At 35.3% G+C, this 12281-nt stretch overlaps 1 long non-coding RNA gene across 1 annotated transcript; it reads right to left on the bottom strand.

Annotated features, from left to right (window-relative positions):
- Positions 1–8681: 8681 nt before the first annotated feature.
- Positions 8682–9444, bottom strand: LOC120154665. Its single transcript, XR_005518899.1, has 3 exons — positions 9333–9444; positions 9042–9180; positions 8682–8780 (listed from the first exon to the last, which is right to left on the bottom strand). It is a non-coding gene; the product is annotated as an uncharacterized LOC120154665 (long non-coding RNA).
- Between the last annotated feature and the right edge of the window lie 2837 nt (positions 9445–12281).

Raw genomic sequence — 12281 nt, 5'->3', positions numbered from 1 at the left:
ACAGTGTATCTCTATCTTTCCAAGCACATCCCGGGGTTCCATCAAAGCTCTACAATGTTTTGGTAGGCCCTTATATGTGAGTTGTCCATCGGTAACCTCCGTAATGTGGCCATAGGCATAACGTTAAGTGCAGACCCATGTCAATCAAAACGCCTGATAAGACATGACCATGACAATGAGTTGTGATATTGAGGGCTTTTACTGATCCCATTCCACCATCAGGAATTTCATCATCAGTGAAAGTTATGTAGTTGTCAGTAGCTATGTGCCCTACAATTCGATCCAACTTGTTCACTGATATATCCTCAGGCACAAATGTTTGATTGAGCACTTTTAACAAAGCATTCTAATGTACTTCTGATTTTATTAACAAATCTAGAATCGAAATCCGTGCTTGTTGCTTGTGTAGTTGTTCAACTACATTATACTCACTATGTTTAAAAACTTCAAGAATCTTGAGCTTGCGTTCTGTTACCGGCTCATTGAACATTGGTGGGAGTTCATCATCAAATATCTTTTGCGGTACCACCACAGTTTTTCCTTTTGCCTTCACTTTGTCCATTTCTTTTGACATCTCAGGAGAATAACACCTCCCACTTCTTGTGAAGTGCCCGACTTCATTCACTATTCCAGTCATCAAGTTGCCTACTGGTGCTTCACTTTCAACTACCTTTATTTCTCTAGCGAACCAGATTCTCTTATTAATGAAACATTGCAGTGTAATTCCAAGGCACCTTGCGGGTGTCTTTAAACGAAAATGTGAAGGAGCTGTGATTACAACTTTGGCATTGACGACCCATAATTCATTGCTGATGATTTCACAGTGATGACTACTGGCTTGTTTGTTTTGTGAACGGGCTCAGAATTTTCTGTCATGAAGATGTCTTTTTCTCTTTTTTCCTTATCTTCCTCAAAGAACTCTACCTCCTTATTATCCATCAATCTTTGTAACCCCCTGAATTCAGGGCAAAGCTGAATTCATGCCCTTCTTCTGGGTGATATTCACAATAGTGTTCACACTCATTGGTCTTTGTCTTAAGATCTTGTCGAATCATGCCAGCCTGATAGAGTTGTCGAATCATGCCAGCCTGATAGAGTTCTTGGCAAAACATGGTTATAGATGAAGGACAAGTAGTTCCATTGTATTTTTCAAACTCGGGAACCTTGAACTTTATAGGGAAATCAGATCTGGGACCAAACTTAACTCTCTAGCATCAGACCCATAGAACGGTTCAATCACTTCTACCGATTTTACCCTTTCTTCCAATTTCTTCAATTGTTGATTTATCTGTTCATTGGCTTTTTCCTTCTCGGCTAACTCGTTCAGATCCGGGGTTAAATGCTCGGTATTAAATTCCCCTATCCTTACACCTGAAACAGGCTGATAAATGTTTGGGAATGTGGATCCCATGTGGTGCTGCTGATTCTCATTGCTAACATATACATGAGGTAGAGTTTCTTGAGGTACCGAAGGATGAGCGGATATATGTATAGGTGTGAAACCAGGAGGAGGACGGGATTCTGGTGTAAACCCTGGTGGGTACTGAGGGTCAGAAGTAAACCCCGCAGGATATGATGCTCCAGCTCCAAACCCTGGAGGATGTGATGGATCTTGCTCGGATGACATTAGTTGGTCATCCGTAATCCTTCCACCTGTAGCATGTTTCTTAAACATTTTATCCATCCTTTGTAGTAGATCGGCTTGCGAGTTTGTTATCTCTGCTTCCATCTTAGTTAATCTCTCTCTCATTTCTTCTTGAGCTTGTTTTTGTTCTTGCTCAAGTTGGATCATTCTAGCTTCCATTCTTTGTTGTATTCTGAGTACCGTACGGTGTGAGGTGAATGCCAGAATAACTACAATGATTGGAAATCATATTTTACATATTTTTGGTGTTTTAATGAATGAATGCATGTTACGTGGTAATAAAATGATAAAAGTGCGAATAAAATACAGAAAAAATGCAATGTATGCAGAAAGGCATTGATTCATAAGACGTGATCAATCTTTAGAACAACTTTCATTAGGACAAAACCCTTATCATTACAAGAAAATTTATTACAGAAAAGGCCTAGCTCTAGTGCTCAGTTCCATTATCTTATTGACAACCAATTGACCCTTTTTCCTACATCTGATGCGGGACTTGTATAACTCTGGATAACTCTTGCTTGAATGTCCATCTCTCCCAATTGTCTTGCAACACCGCTTAATTGATTCATGGTTCAAGGATTATGCTATTCACATTCGTTTTCCAGTCTTCAAAACGATCACTCGAGTTCTGCCACTGCTGTCGGGTACTTTCAACAGTACGCTCAAGACTAGAGATCTGTATTTGACAGCTTCGCAAGGCATTCTCTAAATCATTAACCTTTCTTCGCAAAGCAGCATTCTCTTCGAGACTAACCCTTAAATCTATGGCCAGCGCTGACTATTCTCTGTGAACAAGGAATTTTCAAGCTGCCGAATGTAAACACCATACTCTTCATTCTTGCTTGAGCCTGAGTTAACTTTTCCTCATGCCTTGCTTCTATCTCTTGCATCTCTTGATTAAGGACCTCTATTTGTTCGTTCTTTGTTACACATCTTTGCATCCAAATGAACACTTCATCATGTTTGCCTTTAAGCATATGATCTTTATGTTGTCTTTCTAATTTCAATCTTCATTGGTTCGTCTCTTTTCAGCTTCGAGTTCACCTATTCTTTGTCCTCTAATCTCAAGTTCATTTTGCATGTTGTTCACCTCCATTTCGAACCCTTGAAACATATTATTTTCTCAATTTCTAACTGTTCTATCCTTCGTTTTCCTTCCTTAATCTCGCTTAATCTACTATGATCTTCAACTTTGAGCTCCTCAATATTAACTTGGAACCTTCGTACTTCAAAAGTGAGCTCCTCTTCGTTTCTTGCTCAAAGTATACCTTTGTCTTAACTCTTAGCTTCTTTCCTTTCGTTATTCAGTGCACTAGCCCAGGACTTCTCTCTGACTCGAGTTCATGATCTTTTTCTTCTTCTCCGCCTCTAGTTCTCTGACTCGACGCTCTTTCGGCTCTGACATCCCTAACTCGACGATCCCTTTCAGCCTTGAGCTCCAACCTCCACTGTTTTGAAGTTTTTTCGAGCCCAACAATTCTTCGGTAATCATTCTGTAAGTTAGCAAAATTAGCCTCAACCTTCTCTTTTCTCTCGCGCATCAACTCAATTGTTTATTATAAAACCCCTTATCAATGTCCAACACAAAATTCTTTTGTCTAAGAGCCTCACACTCTGCCTCCTTTCTGGCGATCTCTGCTTCGAATTCACTCTTAAGTATCTTCAACTTAGATGGTACGTGTCTGAATTGTGTTCCAAAGGAATTACTTGATCACGATCCGCCAAGGGAATGACATCATTCTTTCTTGCCGCTCTCCATGCCACATAATCTGGTGTCAGCATGACCTCGGCTGCTACTAAATCGGTTCTAAAGATTGACTTCCATGCATCTGACATCACTCGAGCAGTTTTCTTGTAGTGATCTCCGTAGTACAAATCAGATGTCTTTAGACCGGATGTAATTGGGACGAATTGGCGTGCCCCAAATTGTCGTAATACCATTAATGGAGCATAACCTACTCCACCTCATAACCCTAATAGGGTTACCCAATCAGAAATCTCCGCATTTGTACAATACATCAGCAAAAGCTAACCAGGGAACACGCCACACTATATCATGATCTTGTAGATTTCTGAAGAGTGAAATCCAATCTTTCCTGGTGAGATGCTCCGGCCATTCCTTGGTGAGGAAATCTTTTAATGGTGAATAGGCAATTGAAAACCGGCGACTGTACTCTCGATCCATCTTCCAGAAGTGGCTACGTATCCAAACAGTAAGCAACTGGATACACCCAGTGAAGCGACTACTCTCTGCTCTTCTGCAACTATTAAGCGCCCTGAATGTCTCTGCCAAAACCGCAGGAACAGGATTCACCTTCCTTTCCAAACGCTCGAATAAATCGACTACATCGGATTCTACATGACAAAGAACTTTCGGGAAAATCACTAAACTGTAAATTCCCAAAGCAAACATCTCCATTCTCTTCTCAATATCGTCATGTTTGACAATAAGTTCTTTCAGGCACGGCCAAGGGAAACAATCAGACTCTCCTTTCTTTTGGATTCGATCAGCAACCCACTTCTCCCCCATTCCGGTAATTTTTGCAAGTTTGCTTTTGAAGGATTGCACTCTTGTGGCCTTTGAGTAAATCCTATCCAAATGTATCGTTTCGAAATGAAATAGGGAAGTGTACTCTTCCAACGTGGGAGTCATGTCTTCCTTGTTGAAGGTGAAACAACTATATGGATTCCAAACTGGATCAAAGCTTTAATCAGGGGTTCGTTTACTTTCACGTACAACAACAGGGCTATGTCACCATATTTTTGCCAAAAGCATACTTCACATCATAATTCCAACCCTCCCAAATTTCACGTAATTCTTGCAGATCGTTTTGCTTTAGACTGACCAGAGAACTTCTGGTAGTACCGATATAGCCTTCAGTCAGACTATCGCCTTTCTTCATCTGAGTTTCCTCTGACCACGACCTCACTTCCGCGTTTTTTATTTCCTTGTTATGAAAGCTCTTGTCCATTTTATGACCACCTTCTACTTTGATGACCACTTCGTGAACCAACACCTTTCTTTATGAATGATAATGTAATGCAACAGTAATAAAACACAGAAACACGAACACAAATAAAAATGTTAGTATATAATAAATAATCAAGAAAAACAATATAATAATAAAGCTTGAAAATATATACATCCTAACCCTTATCCATATGGAATCTACCCAACATGATATTTACCCACATGCTTTGTCATTCAAAAAAAAATCCTAGCCACATTTTTCTAGATCACAGTCTTTGTACGAAAAATAAAACCTAACCGCATGTTTTTTCTAATTCTTATACATATTGCAAAAATAAATTCGAGGAAAAGGTTAGAATGAGTTTCCCCTTTGTGTCTGCGGACAGAGTTTCATCATAAGACGGGCAAAGTTTTGGTAATACTAACAGGGTCCTCAAATTGTCCTTTGCTGGTGCCCCCTTAGGCTTGCCAGACCCTCGACCCTCACCCATTATAGGCTTAAACGGGTCAAGTTCAATTCGAGAGGATACATTTCTTTATGTCCATGCGAGAAAACGCAATGTTTCACTCGTAAACATAAGGCATATGTACCCTAGAGGTTATTTGCTAAAGCCCATGCGGAGAAAAGCAATTTTTCTCACGTAAGCGTAGCGTTCACCTCTACCTAACGGGACAGAGCACAGTTAGAAGGCTCTAAATATCGAAGAGTTATAGCGACAGTGGGGAAACTCATAATCCTTTGCCTCGATCCATGAAAATCAACAGATTAAAGTGAAGGTCAGAAAACTGAAACATGTAAATCACACGTTAGTACAACTATTTATTCATTAATCAAATTACAAATTAAAATGCAAACAACAATTTAAAACAAACCAGGGATCAAAAACCAAATTAGAATGAATTTATAACTTTCATATGCAAAGACAATTGACTAATCGATTATCGGCCTGACTCTCTAAAAAAAAGTCCCCAGCGGAGTCGCCAAGCTGTCGTAACCGTGTTTCGGCGGGGACGATCGTTTGTTGTTTTTTAAATCAGTTAAGACTTTTATTTTTGGAAAAATCCGGTGATTTGGAATTAAATTGGATAGAATTGAAAAGAGTCGCCATCAACCTTTAGTTTAGGTAGGCCGAACACCTAAAAATGATTTTTAAAAACAATTTTAAGAGAAATCAGTTTTTAAGACAAAAGTTGGTATGCATTTACCAAAGATTTGATTAAAACGGATTTGGGAGTCGAATACGTGTGGGGAATGATTAACACCTCCACAGTGCCCTAAATCGGTACCTCGTCGATTAATTATATCTTTGCAATGAAATTATAAATTTAAATTTAATTTGGTTTATGATCCCCAATAAATAACAACACATGAATTTCACCATGTTCAAAGTACACAAATAGATTAAGTTAAAATTACCCAGTCTTATAAAGATAAAGAATATTCTATTGTTTAAAAATATCGAGACCAGATCTTAAATAGTTATAACAACCTTTTCTCGATAAATTTAAATATTTGATCATTTTTTTCTTCAATTACCAAATTTTAAAGTGACAAGTCAATTTATTAGGTGTCACTGATGAGATACACTTTTATTTTAAATCGTTAAAAACGAACCTCGAATAAGTTAAGACAACCCACTTAAAACAATTTTAAATTAAAAGGGTATTACCCTTAATTCAATTATGTAATTATGAATCGAGTTATGCACATGAGGGTATCATACTAATTATAAAAATGATGTCCTATAATCATAAAAATACGTTGATAAATACATTAAAAGCTATCTTGTAGAATAATATATACATACGAAGATTATACACATATTTAGAAAATATATATAATTTATACATATGTTGTGACATATAATATATAAAAATAATATACGATATAATAATTAAAACATATTTAATATAAATATATACCTAATATTTACAAATTAGAATTTAATATAAAAGCAAGATGGATAAATTGTTCAGTGCATATATATTTATATATATATATAGGAAACATTAAATTATGTACTGAATATAACGTAATATAAAATAAAATATGTATATTATGACGACCAGAATAGACAAACAGTAGAAACATGCGAACAAAATCAGTTTAATTACGGATTAAAATAAATTAAAAGTAAAATAGTATGTCAAATCTAGAGAGTACAAATATAATTTTCCTTAATATTATAGGACTAAAGTGATTCTCATTCAAACTAGAAGGGGACTACATGTGTGTTTACCCATTAATTGTGAAGAGCACGTGGACATCACTTAAACACAACAGATTCACAAAGATACATAACCTTTTTTTTATTTTGTCTTCTCTCTCTAAAATCACCCAATCATTTTATATATGTATTACTTATACTAAAAACAAAGACCTGAACATGAATTTACTCATAAACTAGTGAGCAAACATGAAATCACGCTAAAGGTATAAGGACCTTAGCATTATTTCCCCAAAAATTATAACAGTTTAATACCTCCCCCATTTGTTTCGTTTCTGCCTGAGAAAACTAAAACCAAAGCCTAAAAAATAATTTCATCTCCACTCCCCCTCCTCTCAACTGAAACGGGGACAACCTATAGGACCCTAAGCCGACAACGCTCCGGCCATCGGGCCTAAAGTCCGGTGCTCCGGTTCACAACCCATACCGGTCAAAGGAAAACCGGCCACGACCTCCCTGCCTGGCGCTAGATCTCCTATAAAGGGTAAACTACTTTCCTCTCTTCTCTTATGATTTCAAAATAGTAAATAAATAAGCAAATTAGTTACTGGAAAATGAAAGACAAAGATGAAAAAAAAAAACCTTCTATTTGCTTGGTATTGATTCTGTCGAAGAGAATGAAATTTTTTACAAATTTCTCTTATCTAGAAAATTCTTCTTTTTTTTTTTCTTGATTGCTTCCCCCTTTTTCCCGTTGAAAGTTCCCCTATTTATAATTGTTTCGAATCCACCTTTTCCTTTGATTAGTGCTGAAGCAGGTATCCCTAATCCCGTAATTTTCGGGATTTTTTCTTTATTTCAAAGGTTTAGGTAAACTTTCAATCTTTTGTTGACCTTTGATCCACTCACATTGCTGAGATGGCCAGATGATGACAGCTTCTAGAGGCATTTGGTGGTGGCTCTATGTTGGCTTGGCAGTTCGGCGAAAATGATTCTGAATGGTTATGTAATTGGACTGGCCTACAAAATATGTAAATTATTAAATTATTAGCATTAATAATAATAATAATAAATATATATATATTTTTAATCCCGATCAAAACGGGTGTCTACACAACACACTTATAGTATTATCCCACCAAAGCTTTTCATTTAAGGATCCATAGATAGCCTTGCTCCGAATTGCAACACTAAATACAAGTTATTGAGATTGCAACACTAAACATTATATAACATATAAAGCAGCAACAAAGTGATCCCATCTTTTGTAGTTTTTTTCAACATGTGTGTATCTATTAATAAGTAAAACCCATGTGAAAAATATTCATTCATATCATTGAATAAGATTACAAAGTATGTATATATACAACTCGTATAACAGCTTAGCTACTTAACTAACTAAACCAATAAGCTAACTACACTAACAGATTTGGTTTTAACAGTATCCATCTCCAGTCTTATACATGAACTCAACGGCACTTGTAAGATTGAGAACTCGTGTAAGAACCGACATCGGAACAATCTTAAATGTCTCACTAAATATCATCTCATGGTTTATATCTTTCTATGCATCGTCCACTTGCTTCCTCAATTCACTGCATGCTTCTTCTTCTGAAACTTCATATTCTCTCATGTGGCATTCGATGGCCGACGCACAGTGCCCTCTCTCCTGTTCAAACTACACATATATATACAAATCAATAGAAAATACTCTTACAATAATTTTTTTATTTTAAAAAAGTACCTTGTGTGTAATAATATCGTCGAAGAGACTAGCATGAATGAAACAAGCAACAATGATTTTAGGGTCGTTAGATGCCCAATTGAAAATCTCAGGTGTCAGCACATTTCCCATTCCAACAAGAGATATGACATTTATTGCAGTAGTGGCAGCATAATTCCGACTCTCATATACTCTTCCATCGTTGGTACATAGTTTTCATCGTACCTTTTGAACTCCGCAAAATAGCCTTCACTCAGTTGCTTACTTAAACTGTAAAATGAAAATCAACAAAATAAGATTTTAGTACCAAAATTTTTTCCTAAGATCTATAGGGTACTTGGATTTTCATGATCTATTTGACACGTGAACTTAAAAATTGTTACATACATTAATCTAAAAGTTTAATTCCATTTAATTTTTGCTATCATGTCACCTTCAAGTAATCAACTGATATCACGAGTATTTAGAAATCATATTTTGAATTTTTCTTAAATAATATATGAGATAAAATGAGATAAAATGTAAATTTACTTTGTTTATAGAATATTGGACACGATATGATTGTCCTTGTTTTGCTATCGCCTCCTCCACTTCTCTATAAACATCTAATAGTGGCTTGTAGAACAATTTCATGTAATCTGGAAGTTGATCTATACAATTAACGTCCCACCTAAAAAAATTAAAATTTTAAAAGAAAATGTTAGAAATATTAAAATTCAAAATTCAATATATTGAATAACGTCTCATAAACATAACTAAATAAATTAATTGAACTAAAGTTTAGAGTCAAAATTCAATTATATGAATATATAAGTTTCTGACCTCTGAATTGCATCTGTTAAAAGTTAAAGTTCTTCCAGTGTGCCGTATGAATCGTATATGTCCTCCATAATTGATATCATACTTACTACTTTTGTTAATATCTCTCTAGGAAAAGAGTACTTACTCTCAAAGTACATTCCTAACATCCAAATGTATAATTCCAACAATCTATCTGGTGCAAACGATAATTTTGTGGTAAAATCTAAATCTTTCCACCACCTGAAACAAAACACATAATCATTTGTAACTTTAAATTGGGTTAAACTTAAATATTGATTAGTGTTAAAAGGAGTAAAATGTTGCCTGGAGAGCTTGCATAACTCTAGATGAGTAGTGCTGAATTCAAGGGCTTCTTCGAGTATGTGTTCCCCATGAACAAGTAAATGCGCAGCTTCGTAAAGTTCAAGCTAACCTTTCACATCACTTGTTAAGGACTTGCTAAAGTTTCTTATAGCATCTTGAACTTGTTGAACATTTCTGTTCAACCCAATAAAGTGATCCCATCTTTTGTAGTTTTTCCAACATGAGTATACCAATCTCCAGTTTTTTATTTTTGTTACAATTTCGGGACTGAAATCGACATTGAATTGCATCAGAAATTATTAAGTCCTCGTGGATCAACTCTCTTTTATTATACTATTCTCAATTTTATTTATTTTATTTTGAAGGTGATTTATTTTATTTTGACGAGATGTTTCTCAATAACTATAGCCAAAATATTCAAAAGGAGTTTAGAAAATGAGAGATGATCGTCGGTTTAAGGGTGCAACTCAATGGAAATAAGGGTTTAGAAAATAAAAAGAAGAAAGAAAGGTAGGAGATAAACGACAAAAAATGTGTGGGGTTTTAAAATTTTAAAGCACGTGGGGTGGGATTTTAAAAGGAAACGGAAGGGTTTTAAATAATAAAACATAAGTAATAGGTTGGAGTTATTGGTTTGGTCAAACGGATGATTTGAATTAATAAAACAAATAGTAATAGGTTGGAGTTATTGGTTTTAAATCAATCGAGTGTTCTTCATAAGCGTGGTCACGCCTTATCGAAGATAATCTTCTGCTCAAGTCCACATTCTTTCAAAATATTTGATTCTCACATAGAAGGCTAAAAACATGCTTTTTAGCTGCTTTTCACCATTGTATTCATATTTCACCTCCTAAATTGAAACAAACATAATTTCCACAATTTAGCTCAAAATAATATGCTTTATTCCTCCTCCTCTCTCTTCCATTTTTTTCTTTACAATTTGTGTCAATTTTATTGATTAATCAAACTTCTTCTTCTTTAATTTTGTTTAACCGACGGCGGAACTAGTTTTGATGTTGGTTGTCGCCTGCCGATTATTTTTTTCTTTATTTTTTTAGTTTTTTAATAATAATTATTATGTCTTTGTGACATGTTCTATGCCTTTATGACATATTTATCTATGCCTTTTGGTAGCTTACGATTTTTTGCCGTTGTTTTCGTTTATCTTTTTTCTCAATTTTGGATTTTACATCGCTACAACTGATCAAGATGGTGCGTATTTGTTATCATGATGATCTTCTCTGTTTTGGACCCTCAAATTGATTTGGATACGCATTTTACGTTCGTGGATAGTTTTCTCACGTCACTTGACTCTGATTTGCGATTTGTCGGTGGCCTTCAGTAGTTTTATCCCCTTTTGTGGTTCGTTTGTCGATGGAGTCAATTTTTTTTGTACCTTTATTTTGTTTGAACATTGGTTAGGTGTTTTGTTAAAATTGGAAATGCTTGAACTGAATAATACCTCATGTATATTAGAATAGAAATAATACAAATATATATACAATTTCAATCTAACTAACTAACTAACTAACTAACTAACTAACTAACTGTCAATTAGTTACAATTAAAACAAAAAATAACAAACTTAACTTCTAACACTCCCCCTCAAGTTTATGGGTAGAAGATATCTTTTACCCCCAACTTGGATACAAGATATTCATGTTTTACACCTAGAACTTTAGTAAATATATATGCTAGTTGTTCTGAAGAAGACACAAACTCCGTCTTGATAAGCCCTTCTTGTATTTTCTCCCTTACAAAATGGACAGTCAATTTCTATATGCTTTGTTCGCTCATGATAAACTGGATTTGTTGTAATCTGAAGAGCAACCTTGTTATCACAATACAGCTTGATCAGATACTTTCTTTCTAACCCAAGCTCATTGGCTAAACCATTTAACCAAGTCAATTCTACTGATGTAACAACCATGCTTCTGTATTCTGCTTCAGCAGATGATCTGGCTATGATATTTTGCTTCTTAGATTTCCATGAAACCAGTGAATTTCCAAATTTAATGCAAAAACAAAAACATACATTCTTGAGATAGGACACACAGCCCAGTCTGAGCCACAATTTGCTTTAAGTTCACTGCTGCTGCTTGAATCCATCAGTATCCCTTGACCAAGATTCCTTTTTATGTACCTCACTATCCTCAAAGCAGAATGAAAATGAGATTCCTTAGGTTGTTGCATAAATTGACTCAAGTAATGCACATCAAAGGTTATATCTGGTCTGGTATGTGTGATGTAAATGAGTCTTCCAATGAGCCTCTGATAAACACTCTTGTCAGCCAATAACTCATCAACTTCATTACTCCCTTTTGTGCATAGGTTATCATACTCTGTTGTAGTAAGCCTAACATTTTATTCAAGGGGTGTTTTTACTGGTTTTGAGCCACTTACTCTTGTTTCCTCAATTAACTCAAGTGCATACTTGTGCTAATTAACTAAAATCCCTTCTTTTGATCTCATAATCTCAAGACCAAAGAAATACTTCAGTTCACCAAGATCATTCATCTTAAACTTTTTGTTCAAAAGATTCTTTAAATCATCAATCAAACAATTATCATTGCCAGTGATCAACAAGTCATCAACATAAATCAACAAAACTACAATCTTCTTATCCTTCCTTATTGTGAACAAAGA

The sequence above is a fragment of the Hibiscus syriacus genome, unplaced genomic scaffold, assembly GCF_006381635.1.
Source record: "Hibiscus syriacus cultivar Baekdansim isolate YM2019G1 unplaced genomic scaffold, ASM638163v2 tig00111146_pilon, whole genome shotgun sequence".
NCBI lineage: Eukaryota > Viridiplantae > Streptophyta > Magnoliopsida > Malvales > Malvaceae > Hibiscus > Hibiscus syriacus.
Note: the sequence above shows the minus strand (reverse complement) of the source record. Positions and strands in the feature narration are given on the sequence as shown.